Source organism: Camelus bactrianus, chromosome 3 (assembly GCF_048773025.1).
Source record: "Camelus bactrianus isolate YW-2024 breed Bactrian camel chromosome 3, ASM4877302v1, whole genome shotgun sequence".
Taxonomy (NCBI): domain Eukaryota; kingdom Metazoa; phylum Chordata; class Mammalia; order Artiodactyla; family Camelidae; genus Camelus; species Camelus bactrianus.
This window is the reverse complement of record NC_133541.1, coordinates 9,394,082-9,409,530: the sequence shown is the minus strand read 5'-3', so window position 1 is coordinate 9,409,530 and position 15,449 is coordinate 9,394,082. Positions and strand designations below refer to the sequence as shown.

The following is a 15,449-nucleotide window of genomic DNA, read 5'->3' as shown; positions in this document are numbered from 1 at the left end:
AATTAGCATATCTCCCAAAAGCCAAATGAGAGTTGACTCATTCCTGTACTTAGCACTTACCTCTTGATCCAGAGACGATTTTAAACCCCATGACTGGTTATGAGTTTCACTTAAAGATGGCACATTTCATTGTTGAGGCAAAGAAACTAAGCCTTGGTTTAATCCACCTCCAAGATGTACCCCTTTCTTTAAACTGTGACTGAAGTACTGATTATGCCAAAAGCCAAAAAGCATGAGCAATACATGCCAGGAGAAAAATGTAAATGACAAGTCTCCATTTGCACCCTCTAATTAGTTCAGAATTACAACCGCCTTCAAGTTACTGTAAGAGTAACAATTGTCGTAGTGCCGCGACTTCACCTGGAAGTAATATGCTGCTGAGTGTTTCATTCCTGGCTCTTGAAATAAAACATCTCGTTATTCAAAGAGCTTCTAGCAATATCTCAACATATTAATTTCAAAAGCTCATTCTCAAAAACCTTATTCTATTGGATGCGGAATAAAAGGCTCATGAAAAAAACGGAATAATAGGGCTGGAAAATATCTAAGTCATGAAGCCCATCCTCTTCTCAAGTAAGTCCCATTTTAGCCTCTGTGCACAGAGGAATTGACCCAATGTGATTCTCAAAGACCCCATGTGATTCTCAAAGAGAACACACCAACACTCCCTTCAAGCACTATTATAGTTGAGACAGTACTTACATCAAAGTCAAGCCCAACTGTCTCTTCTTGGGCAGCCCTCTTTGGGTACGATGATTGGGCATGAAAATTCCAAATACTACCAAACTAAGGACATTTGCTTTCTTGTATTTGAGACATTCATTAGGACTCAGCAAAATTCTCCTACAGCAAGGTTCAGAATGAGATATACTGTGACCCAAGCCTTACCTTTTGGAACATAAACGTTCCAGAAGAGTCTTCACGTAACGCCTTTACACACGTCTGCACGTTGGCAGTGTACTGGGTCTCAGTGGGGATGCGTGAACTTCAGTCTGTCACATTGGAATCATTGGTTTCCAAAGACTGAAGGGAAATAGTAGGAGACCGGTGGCTGAGGCACAAATCCCCAGGTATGAGATTAACCATCACACTTTAGGAATTAAGGCAGAAACAGTGAGGTCACCTCTTCCTTTCTCCTAGTTTTATTGTCAAACCACCTCCGACAATGTCTATATAAGAAATTTCTAAATAGATTCAGAGATGCATCCTCCTTTGAGCCAATTCCACCCTATTAAAAACAACAATAACAACACAGAAGGTTTCTTTAAATTTGGCTGTAATTCTCATAACTTCATGTCATGATTTCTTTATGGCCTAAAATTAAAGAATCAATAATAATACATTCATTTGCCCTAATTGGTAGTTACAGATCTTCAATTCAAAGAGGCAATCTCCTCCAGCGTGTTTTAAAGTCAGCTTTTACAGTTCACTGTGCAATTTGCAAAAGATTCTGTAACTAACAATCGTTTTGCCTTGGTTGGGGCCTGTATCACATCTCCCCTGGATCTTCACAAACCCTCCCAAGATGCTCGCTCAGCTCACATGCTGGCCCGTTCCCATCCTCCACGTCCTCCCTGTAGCAGACCAGATGGAGTCATGCCCCTGCTTATGATCTTTCAAGGGCTCTGCCCGGACTTTGGGAGGGAGATGAAGCACCTTACAAAGCTCTTCGTGCCTCTGCCCTCACCTCTCCCATCCTCCTTGCTTCCCCCCCCCTTCTCTCCAGCTGTACCAAACACTAACTGTTGCCCTGATGTCACAATACAGCTGGTATCCATACTTTCTCATATACTCTAGCTTCGCCTAAAATTTTCTTTCTCGAACTTGAAGACTTGTATTCGCCATCCTCTCCTCCAGGGGTCCATCCTCCACCACGGTGCTTTCCAACACTCATACCATGACACCCAGAGAAATGATGACACTTGAATGCACCAAGCAATGCATGGAAAAAAGAGAGACCACCAGAGGTTTCTCTGGCCAGAAAGAGCAGCCCCTGCCCACTGGTCACTCCATGCCCCACTTGGCTGCGCCAAAAGCAGAGGAGACCTTGGTACCTAGATGATCATTAAACTCATCACACAAAATGAAGCTGTTTAATTATCCATTACAGGCAGGACAAGGGTTGTCACTCTGCAGACTCCATGAAGGCAGAGGCTCTGGCATTTGTGGGCAGCACGGTGGCCCCAGCATGGTGTCCAGTGCATCCTCAGTGCTCAGTGACTGTGTGTCAGCTGCTTTGCAGACATAAACAAATGCTAACAAGGAATCTGGCACTGTCCCTTTGCACTGATGTGCGACTGCATGGATATGGGACAGGAGGGACAGCTTAGCAAAACAAACCTCGTGGCTGATTGCTTTTATTGTTCTCCCCGCTGGTTTAGTGGAGCTGGAAGAATTCTAAAGGGCCGACACAGAATGCATAACCGACATTTCCTTTACATTGTAAATAGGAGCATGATCGCCTCTACAGAGGAGTAAATTTTGTTCTTCCTTTTTTATGTTCAACAGATTCAGTTTCTCTGAATTTGAAAAATCTTCTGTGAATTGCCAGAGCTGGTTGTGATGAAGATTTTTTGTGGACTTCCAGGCAGCCGAGCAATTCCAAAGCCCTCCCTGGGATGTCTGCTTCCCCTGGGTTCTGTCTGAGAACCTATGACCGGCATCTCGGGCAAATTCCAAAACCGAAATACAGCATTCTCACAATTAAACAGAAAATTGCCATGGAATGTTCTGTCTCATTTGTGCTGCCAAAAAAAAAAAAAAAAAAAAAAAAAATCTTTGTATCCTAAGTACCACTGAATAGATGCCTTTACCAGACTGCCTTCATTTCATCATGAACTTCCAGAGCGGTTTAATGTAAGAATTCATATTAAGGACTTTTATGTAGCCGTCTGCAAACCTAGCGCATCTGAACAACAAAATTGTGAAGAAACGTTTGTCAAAAGCGGAACGTATTCAGAAGAGACAGATGCTCATATCTTTTTTTTTTTTTCACTTACCTTGAACTGAACACTATTTCCAGAGCAAAAATTACAGACTTGCTTTGCCGCAGGCCACGGCAGCAAATCCAAACAGAAGCGTCCGTGGCAGCCCCAGAGCAGACCCGTGACCCCAAGCGCCCGTCACTCCTGTGGATTGCCCACCACCCTCCTCTCCATAAAGAAGTAAGTTTTAAAAAGGACAAAAATAAGCAAGCAAAGCTGCCAGTCATTTTGATTCTTCATTTTTCTGAATAGACTATTTGTCTCAGTCTATTAAAAAATACATGGCCATTCATTCGGAATCCCTTCATTATTGTCAGGCATTAGGAATACTAATCCATTCCGCCATTTTGCACAGCTGTCCCCTGTTGGTTTAAAAGCCTGCTCTCTGGCAAGGTTCATACCTACACCCCTTGACACTGTTTCATTTTGCTCAAACTCCTGAATTCAGGTACCCAAGGTATTTTTCTTACGTCGCCATAATTTATTTGAGGACAGAGCCCATTTTGTATCCGAGAAATCAATATATGCGACTTCATTTTTAAGCTCTAAAGAAAAACACAGACATTAGTCACCTTTCTCTTTGTCATCCCTTCAGTGTCGAACGCACAGCAAGGACTCAGGAAATGTCCATCGAATGAACTTAAATGTGAGCAAATAGCAGAGAAACAAAGGGAAATATTTCATGAGAATAATAATAAATTCAAAGTACAGAGTCTCCCATGGTGCCAGCACTGTTGACCCTGGAACGGTCGTGGGTTGGAGTGGGCTAGTGGTCCTGGACATGTACCCACAGGACCAGATGTGGCTGTTGTCCCTTGGGGTCACCTGGTGCCGACCTAGAGTTGTAGTCAGTGGTCACATTTCTCAAAAAGAAAAGTGACTGTACTTAGTGAGCAATGAGATTTTACTGATGATTCCACGGGAAGCCTGAGAATCTCGCATCGCACACTGCAAGTGAGGGCTCGCCCCCTCCACCCACCCCAGCGGACACTGGCCCCTGCCCCACTGCCCCGGACAGGCATCCTCTTGGTCTCGATCCAGAGCAGTCATCAGAGAGGTAAGTGGGGGTTTTTCCAAATATGGGAGGGAAAAAGAGGTATGGAGTGAAAAGAGGAAGAGAAAGAACATATTCCATCACAGAGCCGTCGCACCAGAGACAGAAAACACACTAAAACTTTCCACCATAGTATGTTGTAAACAGACACAGCATTTTGTAAAGGGAGATGACAACACACGGAGAGAGCTCCCAGGAACACCCAGGCCCCTGCGTCAGTCCAGGGAACACAGACCACGAAGGCAATTCCCCGGCGGTGGGGTGGGGGCCACGTCAGTGGGAAGTGGCTCTGTGGAGCAGTATCAACCCTGGAAGCAAGAGACAGATGGCTTGGGGTGAAAAGCATGGCAAATGTTCATTCTAGTAAATGATGGTGCGTCTGCACAGAGAAATGTGCAGATTCTTCCCTGATTACAAAATGTTATTAAGATGCCTACCTTGAAATACAGAAAAATGTTTGTTTTTCACTTAACCATATTAAGTGAAATTTTAATCATATTAAGTAAAAAAGTGAAAAATTAAAAAGAAATAAATAGACCATCATTACAGGCTATAGTTGTGTTAACAGGCATGTGTATGGACGAAGGTCTGGAAGAACTTTTAGAATTTTTAAAATGGTGACCATGAAAAGGCTGGAAGATGATTGGTTTGGTTTTTGTCTTAGAAACCCCATCTAAAAGTTACTTCATCAACTTTTGAGTTAAAAAGAACAAAAATATTTTACCACCCTTAAAAAGGGATTTTTTCTTATTTTTAAAAATTACTTTCATCTTTGTATTTGGGGGGAGGAGACAATTAGGTTTATGTATTTATTTAATTTTTTGGACGGAGGTACTGAGGATTGAACCTAAGACCTCGTCCATGCTAAGCACGCGCTCTACCACTGAGCTGTACCCTCTCCCTAAAAGGGGATTTTTCAGTTTAGTTCTGAATTCCAAATAATTTTTGATACAGCAGTTTAAACTGTTACTTAAATAGAGAATATTTTTGACATGTAGGAGTTACTGCAGGCTTAGTACGGGGGGCCGCTCCGCCTGCGGGCACAAAAATTAGCATAGAACAGGATGTTTGCATTGTTCTAATGATGGGCTTTCAGATGGAGCCCTGAAGTTGTAAACACAAATCCTCTGTTTTAACTTTCCTGAAGATCAGTGAACCCACAGGTGTAAAAGGATGGTTAACAGCAAGGATGCTTTCAGGCTTAGGTTCCATTTGGCCTCTCAAGACATTTCTTTCTAGAACAATATCATTTGTCAGGATCTGCAGCCTAGCCTAACTAGCAGCATGAGAGGAAACTGAACAAGCAAAATGCACTTTAGCCTAAGGCAAGATGAGAAACAAAGCCTATCTTTGGCTAAAAGGTGTGATTAAGGACTGGCGAGGAATTGTTAGCCACTGGCCCAGCATCACCAGGTACAACATAGGAAAACATGTAATGATTGAAATTATGTTAAAATGCTTATAGCAAATCATTATCTAGATGGAGATGGAATGGGTGAGTGACACAGAGGGACAGTTTTATATTGTTCTGGGTTCTCTGTGCTTGAGTTTAAAGATGTGTCCACCACAGAGGGAAGCACCCCTCCTTCAGAAAAAGCCTGGGAGAGAGGCAGGGCAGGGTCTCTGAACCGACCCTCTCGAGGGAGTGTCCCTGTTGCCTGAGGTAGCGCTGTGCGAACACGTCCGGTCCCCTCAGATCTCAGAAACTGGCTTGTTTCTCATCAAGTCTGTACGGCACCAATAATTTCACCAGGCTTTTTTTGGTCATTATTTGAAAGTGGGCTCTGGAACCCCCAACAGGCACAATCCAACACCCTAACTCCTGAATTCTCAAAGTGATCTTATGGTCCTTTTGTTGTCCACTTAAGAAAAAATTAAGTTCCTCCCTCTCCACCCCCAAAAATAAAATAAAATAGAGGAAATGAAATAGTGAGAGGAAAGTTTCACCTGATTCCTAGTCTTCCTGATCCTCAATTTCCGATTTTTCCTTGGTCATGGCTGTCCATACGCCAAACAGATGTTAGAACTGATGTAATCATTGAAGGTAACAGAGACACATCAGGTCCTGAAATCTAGGTGCAGATAAAAGACTCCCTGAAAGGTCTTTGCAGCTTTTTATTGTATATGAAGGAACTGATCATGTGCAGTGATGTACACTTCTAACTCCACCACGGTGTCACAAGTAGATCTCCAGTTCTGTGCCTCCTTCTTTTGAATCTCCATGTCAGCTCTTTCACAGCTATAGTTTATTAACTTTCAGGGATGACAGATAGTGCATTCACTTTGTCATTTATTCTGGAAGCAACTATAACCCACTGCAAGCCTTGCCTGAATCCGATTTTCAATAAATAACATATCAAGATTTGGATTGTTTTAATTATTTACCTCTCTACTGGCAAACCTATCTTTGGCAGTATGAGATTGCCTTGGAGTGTTTTGGTAATTTAATTTATGACCTGAACTGTGCAAAATTCCCTCATTTCAAACCTGGTAGAATTTCTTAACCTCCAGAATTACAAATGCACCATGAAGCACTTCCTTCCTTCCTTGTTGGGGAGATGTGAGAACCACATGTTTGGGTGACAGTCAGTAGAATAATAGCACCTGGCAAGTCCCTAGCATCTTGTCAACAATGATAACATGTTGCCATATCAGAAAAATAAACCTGAATGACTGAAAGATGTACAGAGGGGGAAATACAGCTCTTCCTATACATTTCTGAACATTTATTACTTTGCCGTATCATTCATTCTGATGAGAAAAAAAATGGATTACTCTTAGAAATAGAAAAAGGTAAATGTAAGTATGATTCTTTCCCAGAACTGCCATCGTGAAGTACAGTTGACCCTTGAACAACATGAGTGAGAACTGCTGTGACTCCACTTATACGTGGATTTTTTTCAGTAAATACATATTGCAGTACTACACGACCTGCATCTGGTTGAATCCACAGATGTGCAACTATCCATGTGGAAAACCAATTCTAAAGTTATATGTGGATTTTTGACTATGTGGAGGGTCAGTACCCTTAACCCTCGCATTATTCAAAGGTCAACTGTACTACAAACTGGGTAGTTCAAACAACATAAACTTATTGGCTTACAGCTCTGAAGGCCAAAAGTTCAAGATCAAGATGTCATCGGTGTTGGTTTCTTATGAGGACTCTGAGGAAGAATCCATTCCATACCTCCCCCCAGCTTCTGGTGGTTTGCTAGCAATCCTTCATGGTCTTTGACTTGTAGAAGCATCACCTCCACCTCTGCCTTCATCTTTGCTCACTGTTTATTCTCCCTGTGTGTGTGTCTGTTTCCAAATGTCCCCTTTTTATGAGGACACCAGTCATATTGGATTACGGCCCACCCTAATGACTCATTTTAACTTGGTTACCTCTGTAAACATCCTGTCTCTGAATAAAGTTACCTTCTCAGGTATTGGTGGTTAGGATTTCAACATAAGAATTTTGGAAAGACACAGATTAACCCATAGCAGAAGGTGTTCATAAGAGATAAAGCGGGAGGTTGGCTTTTGCTGTTCAGCCAGGCCTGGGGCTTGCCTGTGCATTTCCCTCTTGGATGAAATCACTGCTCTGTGCAGCAGGTGGGGGAACACATCCAGCTCTGTGAGGAACCACCTATCTTCAGCAGATGAGGCTGAGGACGTTCTTCCAGCTGATGTGAGAGCAGCCTCATAGTTAAACTAATCTTGCTAGGAAGTGAACTATTACCCAGCACATTTCCTATCAGAAACTTTCAAGTTGCTGTAGACAATCTGAGGAGGGTGGAATTCTTAGGCACACACCATGCTCTTCCAACACAGCACAGGATGGCGTATTTGTTGACATAGTTGTCTTGTCATTTGCTAAACTTTTGTGTGAGGGCAGTGGATTGAAGAGTATCCCCCCAAAAGATATGTCTAATTTCTAACCCCACAAATTTGTGAATGTGACCTTATTTGGAAATAAATTCTTTGCAGATGTAATTAAGAATATCAGGATGAGATCATCCTAGATTTACAGGGGACCCTACATTCAGTGACTGTCATCTTTACATGAGGAAGGAGAAGGAGGTCTGATACACAGGGCTACTGAAGAAGCCAGTACTTGAGAGACTAAGATCCTGGAGTGAAGGAAAGTAAAGGAAACTAAACACAATAGTCTGAGCCACTTTTCCCTCAAAACATTCTCTCACTGTGAGATGTGCAGCCAAAAAGTGTGCAGAACTAAGGCGACAAAAAAACAAAACAAACATTCTCTGATTGTGAGATGTGCAGCCAAAAAATGTGCAGAACTAAGATGACAAAAAACAAAACAAAACAAAACAAAACAAAAACCTCTTACAAAAGGTAAGAAACTGAATAAAGCTATTGATATACTGTTGGGGAGATAAAAATTAGAACTGAATCCTTGACAAAGTGGTGAGGTCCTAGAAAATATTAGAAGTATTCAGTTGGGATCCCTGATGGACTATACCCAGAAATACACCAGACTTTACAAAGACTGATCAATTAGACTAGTCAATTCAATCCTCAGTTGGCTAAAAGTGGTGTGTTCCTACCCTCATTGCCTATCAGAAGTGAAAGGAAAACCTCTCCAGAGGAAAGTAACATTATCCAGAGCCTCTACAATTTCTCATAATGTGTATAAATATATGTGAATTTCCATCACTCAATAAAAATTTAGAAGGTATATCATGAGATAGGGTATATCGAAAGGCAAGACAAAGAGAACAAAATACAATAGAAATATATCCACAGGTGATCCAAGTTAAGGGGAGTTAAGAAGCCTGGACTTTGTTATTAACAGGTTTCAAGAAAATAGATGATCATTTGGAGAACTTCATCAGAGAAATGAAATCTATGCAAATAAAAATCAAATAGAAATTCTAGATCTGAAAAATACATTAACTGAATCTATGATCAAAACAGATGAAGTTCAACAGCAGATGACACAGAGCTAGAAAGAGAATTAGTGATTTAGAAGACATGTCATTTAAAAAATGTCCAGACAGAAGTGCAGAGATGAAAAAAGAGAAAATAATAGAAAAGGGGATAATAACATTAGAAATATGTGACCAGATGAAAAGGCCTATCATATGTATAACAAATCTCAGAAGCGGAGGAGAGAGAGAATAGGACAGAAGTAATGTTTGAAGAAGTAATAGCTGAGAATTCTCTGAAGCTGATAAAGAAATCAAACCACAGATTTAAAAAATATATACAAAAGCAATAAAAAGACATAGAAAAGTACACTTAAGCACATCACAGCTGAAAACCAAAGCCAATGAAAAAATCTTAAAAGCAGCTAGAGAATGGAAAAAACATATTATCTTCCCAAAATAAGAAGATGGACAATTGACTTCTCAATGTAATTGACTGAAGCCAAAACACAATGTAGTGACATATTTAAAGTAATGAAAGAAAGTAATTACCACCATAGAATTCAACACCCAATGAAAATATCCTTCAAAATTGAGGATAAAATAAATGGTTTTCACCAAAAGACTTGTATTAACCTAAAAGGAATTTTTTTTCAGGTAGAGGAAATATAATCTTGGCCTAAAGCATGGAAATGTAGGAAAAAATAAAAGGTAAAAAGTATAAAATGTGAATAAATACAAATGAAAACTAACTGAATAAAGCAATAACAATAAGGTCTTATAAAGTTTAAAATACAAGTAAAATTAAATATACAATAACAATAATACAAAAGATAATTATGTCACAAATGTTAAAAGTTAAAGTTTTCTGATGTGCTTTCATTGTCCAGGAAGTAGACTAATACAGTACTACTAATTTATTACTACTAAGTTATTTTAGACTTTAATAAATTAAGGATGCACCTTGTAATCATTAGAGTGAGAATAAAACAATAGTAGAAAATATATAACTAGAAAACTGATAGAGAATATAACAGAATAATAAAAATACATGAAAATTTCAAAATATTCAAGAAAGGACAGAAAAAGAAACATAAACAGCTGGGACAAATAGAAAACAAATAGAAGGTGGTAGTCATAAATTAAAATATATCAGTAATTATATTAAATGCAAAATGATCCAATACTTCCATGAAAAAAATATTATGACTGCATTAAGAAAACAAAACCTAACTAATATTGTTTACGAGATTAACTTGAGACATAGGAACATACAACAGTTGAAAGGAAAGGACAGAAAAAAACAGACCATATAAATATTGACCCCCACTCCAAAAGCTGTTGTTGGTATATTAGTACTAAAGTAGTTTTTTAAAATAAGATGCTACTAGAGATAAAAAGAGGCATTTTTATGAAAAAAGAGATCGATTCACCAGGAAGATAAAACAAATAGTATGCACCTGATAACATAGCTTCAAAATATATAAAGCAAAAATTGACAAAACTAAAAGGAAAAATGAACAAATGTGCAATCATAGAGATTTTTAACAACTTCTCTTAGGTACTGATAATACACATGAGGGGACAAAAGGATACAGAGATAGGAACACCATGATTAACAAATACGAAGTAATTGTCATATAAACAACACTACACTACACTATCTTACATTACTCGTAACTTTGTGGTAAACACATGAGAAATATTTACCAAAAATGCCCATATGCTGTATTATAAAGAACATCTCAACAAAATTCAAAACATCAAACTTACAAGATATATATGGTCAATTTTAGCTAAAAATCACTAAACAAAAAATAAATAGAAAACCCCACAGTTTAAAAAATTAAGCACATGTATAAATGATCCATAGGCATCCCTCTTTATTGTGTATTTACCTAAGCCTATGGACCTGTAGTCTTTGTCAAGCTAGGAAAAGTCATAAAGTCTTTTATTTACATCTTACAAATTTCAGATAGTTCAAAATCATGTGAAAGCACTATAATAACTTTTACTAAGCTATAGTTTAGGCATCTCTTTTTTTTCCTTTATCAAAGTTAAAGGATAAAGGTTGTGGTACGAGCTTTATGAGACTGCAGTAGAATTCTTCACGAAATAGATCTTTAATTTTTTTTTTTAACAAAAAGTTCTACATTTTCAAGGACATTGTGAAAGGAATATCAATAAACTGGCCTCAGACGACCTCGCTTCTAAGATTCTGATTATTCCCAAATCCTAATTTGAACTGTTTCCATTTTCTTGATTAGTGACCGAAGTGTCAAATAGCTCAAAGCCCTGTGTGACAGCATTAGGTTAAATTTCTTGAAAAGACTTGAAGAGACAAGAGTCTCCTCATCATATTTTAATGTAGAAAATGGATTGACTTGTTCTAATCCTAATTTCATAAAGCAAACCTAGAATTAAAATGTGGCAAATAATGGGAAGACTATTTCAAGTCAAAATAAGAGGTCTCTTTAATTTTAATCTAATAGTAAATATAGTCACATTAATTTAATGAAATACTAATATGTTAACATGATATAGTAATATAATTACATAATAATTATATTGATAATATTAACATAATATTAAAGTACACAGAGCCTGCAGTTGGTAAGCCCCATACCAGACCCCAGTGTTTCTGAACCTTTGACAATCTGAACTGGGAACAAATTGGTATTTGGTTACAATGCCAGAAATGTGCTTCCTCTGCTTGTAAAGGTAAAGATAGAATTTGTTCTTGGGAAAAGCTTCCTTCTTGACTTCTTTGAATAATTTTAAGGCAAGTACCTATTTGTCATCCTTGTGCTAGCCTTGAACTTTGGGATGCAATCCTTCAAACAAAGATGATAACCTTTTCTGCTTATTTACGTGAAACGCTAACTTCATTGTAAACATCTTTGAGATACTTTTATGATGAAAGTAGGGGGAAGAAGGGAGTGGGGGTAGCTGTGGCCCTGGGGACTCAGGGAGAAGAGGAAATGATGAACAGGACTTTAAGCAGGAGAACTGGGCCTTGCAAAATGGCAGCCCATGGAGAGAAAGAGGGAGACAGCCTGTAGGGGCCTGATGGACTATAGGAGTAACAAGGCTTGGCATCCAATTTTAAGTTGTCCTTCCTGAATGCTAATCCCTTTATATCACCCGTAAAGCTTCAGTGAGGTTTTTTAAACACCACTGCCCCAGTGGTGCCCTGCCGGGGGGATTAGGGAAGGATCAGTGTTCAAATGTGAGATGGAGTGAATCTGAGAGAGCTACACCAGCCTGGAGAGGGGCACCAAGACAGCACATGGAAAATAAGGGATGCGGTTAGAAGCATGTGGACTAGGAAGTAAGAAGTGAAACAAAAAGGAAGCGAGCTCTCCCAGGGTTCCTCCACAATATTTAAGGGAGGGACAGGACTCCCACAGTCATGCAGCATGAAATCCTGAATTCTGGGCATTTGATAATTGCAAGGAAGATGGCCCCCAGGAAGCCGATAACCTTGGGAACACATAGACTCCTTTTAAGCTAAATAATATGTATGCTTTCTTGGGGAGAACTTGCTATCTATCAAATAATGGGCAGACTGTCTTAACAAGAGAAATGGTCCCATCATAGTGACCAAACAGAAGCTGATGGCCACAGAGGGAAATTTCCTAGGAAAGCCTTTTATATCTTGTGTCCTCAACATTAACAGAATTCTTAACTTTTAAACTGAGGCAGAGTAAAGTGTTTCTGAAACATAAAAAGGAGGTCAGCTGCATTCTTTGAAGAGCACTTCCATGAGAGTCACCTGGTCTCTCCCTGCCATGACCTGGGGACATCTTCAGTCCAGGGCTACTCTTCACGCACGTGCCGTGAAGACCAAGGGATGGCAGGTGTATCAAGGCAAAGGTCAAGAGCACAGGACCCAGGGCAGCTGTTATCCTCTGAAGAATCAGGGTCCAGCATCCTTGCGTCCAAGAAATGCTACCACCAGAAGTCAATGAAAAGGATGTGTCACAGCATTTGGAAATAATGGGTCCTGCACATGGAGCAAAGGGGAGATTGGTAAAGCCCAGCAGGGCAACCCTATTTCTTCTAATATAAGACCCTGTTTATTTTAAGACATATCCTGATTTCAGAGATGCTAATTTTTAAAAGATGCACTTTTAAATCACTACTTTCAATGACCTACTCTATATTTTGGAGAAATATAAACAGATGAAACCTAGAACTCGTTGAGTTGACATTATAAAAAATTTATCTGCAATCAAGCACATTATTGAAATACACAGTCCTAATTTTCTGAAATTCCTCATCAGGAGAACAGGACTCTTTATATTTTAGCTTTTGGCTCCATGCTGCTTATGACTGCACTTCGTGATTTTTAGCTGTTAGCAGGGTCCACAGAACCCTTCATTTCAACTTGGCATTACAATTGAGCGCTGTTGTATTTTGTGAAATAAATTGCCAACCTGCACTGAATGACTCCTAGAATGGTTTAGCTACACAGAACTGTAAAATTGAGGACCATACTCCAAAAAGCATTTTTTAAAAAGAGCCTTACTTTAAGCAAAAAGAAAATTTCTTTTTTACTACTGGACTATAGTACACTAATGATGACTGCTCATTCCCTTGAAAATAAAAAAAGATCCTGGGTGGTTTTCTCTAGGTGGTATAACCACAGGCAAACAAATTTTGAGACTAATTGCCCATGGCTTTTTCAGCCTCCGCAATGAACTGCATCATCTGACCTCTGAACCAGGAAGTACTAGATTAATCTTCCTTTCTTCATCCCCCAACCCCATTTCCTGTTCCAGTAATTAGCTGGCCCTGGCAAAAGTGTGCAATAAATGAATTATGTCTCCATGGGCCTTCTCTCCCTCTCATTTCAAATCTGCTTCATCGTCAGCTCTGATCTTCACCTTGATGTTCTAGCCCCTCTGACATCCCAGAATCACTGGCATCTTCCTCTGCTCACTTTCCTGTTCACTTTTCATCAACCTCAACCTCCTGTCCCAGCCCCAGGCTCATCTCCTGCTGGAAGCTTCCAGCAAAGGTGCAAATGATTTTGATGACTTAGTGTGACATCGTGTGTTTCCTCTGCCAGACGATGGTTCTGTTTAACAAAAGAGATTAAGCAAATAACCTAATAGTTCTCAGACCTGTCTGCACATTAGAATCACCTAAAGTACTCTAAAAAAAGTATCAAATGTCATGCTTGCTTTCGCAGTACACGTACTAAAATTGGAACGACACAGAGAAGATGAGCATGGCCCCTGAGCGAGGATGACACGCAAATTCGTGAAACGTTCCATATTTTTGTTCAAGATTTGCAGATATTAACTACTATATATAAAAATAGATTTTAAAAAATTTCTTCTTTATAGCACAGGGAGCTGTATTCAGTATCTTGTAATAACCTTTAGTGAAAAAGAATATGAAAATGAATATGTATATATATATGTATATGTATGACTGGGGCATTATGCTGTACCCCAGAAATTGACACATTGTAACTGACTATACTTCAATTAAAAATTTAAATTAAAAAAATGTCTATACCCTCTCCTATAGAGGTCTGATTGAATAAGTCCAGGGTGGAACCGAGATAACAGTATTTTCAAAATTTCTCTCCACATGACTCCAATGTAGAAGCAGGATTGCTAATCACTACTTATGCCAAGAGAGGGAGAACGAAGATGATTGCAAGCTCTGTGGTGAGTCAGACAGGAGACCTGGGATCCGAAAAATGCCTCCAATCTCATCATGTTGGCAACTGGCTACTTCAGCTAAAGATTTATTTGAATCCTTGTTGTTTATTCCCTACAGGTCTCATCTAACAAGAAAAAAACAAAACCTGTGCAGAAATTCTCTTTCTCTGAACGGTTTCCCCAAACAAGATCTTTGAATTGGCAAAAATACAGTCAATCCCATGACATGGTGCCTCCTAAGTTCAGTCTCTTCCAAGATTCTGGCTGTTCCTTCATTCATGCTCAGAGGGGCACAGACCTCTCTATCTCCTGAGCTCCCAGAACAAACCACAGATGTTTTGCTTGTGTATCCCTCTTATTCCACAAAAGGGTATAAAGACAGACACTGTTCAGAGTAAGAGAGACCAGTAAGTCTCAACTGGTACCCTAGAAAGCAGTGCATTAGCAACATGATAAGAAATACAGTAGAGGAGAAGGAAGTTCAGCCTTTCCAGCATCTCCGAATCCATCAGACATCTACAAACATAGGAAAGTAGACTCACTTTACTCTCAGCGACCTGTCACCTTTGTTAATAATCAGATTATTTCTTCAATAGGAGACACGTATTAAATTTTCTTTCTACTGCCTGTGTCAGCTCTACTGTCACGATACCTGAAAGCAGAACATGGTAAAGCTGAATTCTTTTTCATATGATCTGAAGAAATTTTATGCTCTGGATTCCCCTCCTAATGATATTATTCATGTCCCATTCTGAATCCCTTTTTAAATTAGAATTGCACACCATCAGGCTCAGCATGAACAGACAATGTTGGTGACAAGGCACTCTAGTCTTGTTTCACGGCAGTTGAACACGCTTAG

At 39.5% G+C, this 15,449-nt stretch overlaps 1 non-coding gene across 1 annotated transcript; it reads left to right on the top strand.

The window, feature by feature from the left end:
• The first annotated feature begins 14,097 nt into the window (after positions 1–14,097).
• On the top strand, positions 14,098–14,200 carry LOC123617472 (U6 spliceosomal RNA). The gene has a single exon (XR_006725626.1). It is a non-coding gene; the product is annotated as a U6 spliceosomal RNA (small nuclear RNA).
• The last annotated feature ends 1,249 nt before the right edge of the window (positions 14,201–15,449 follow it).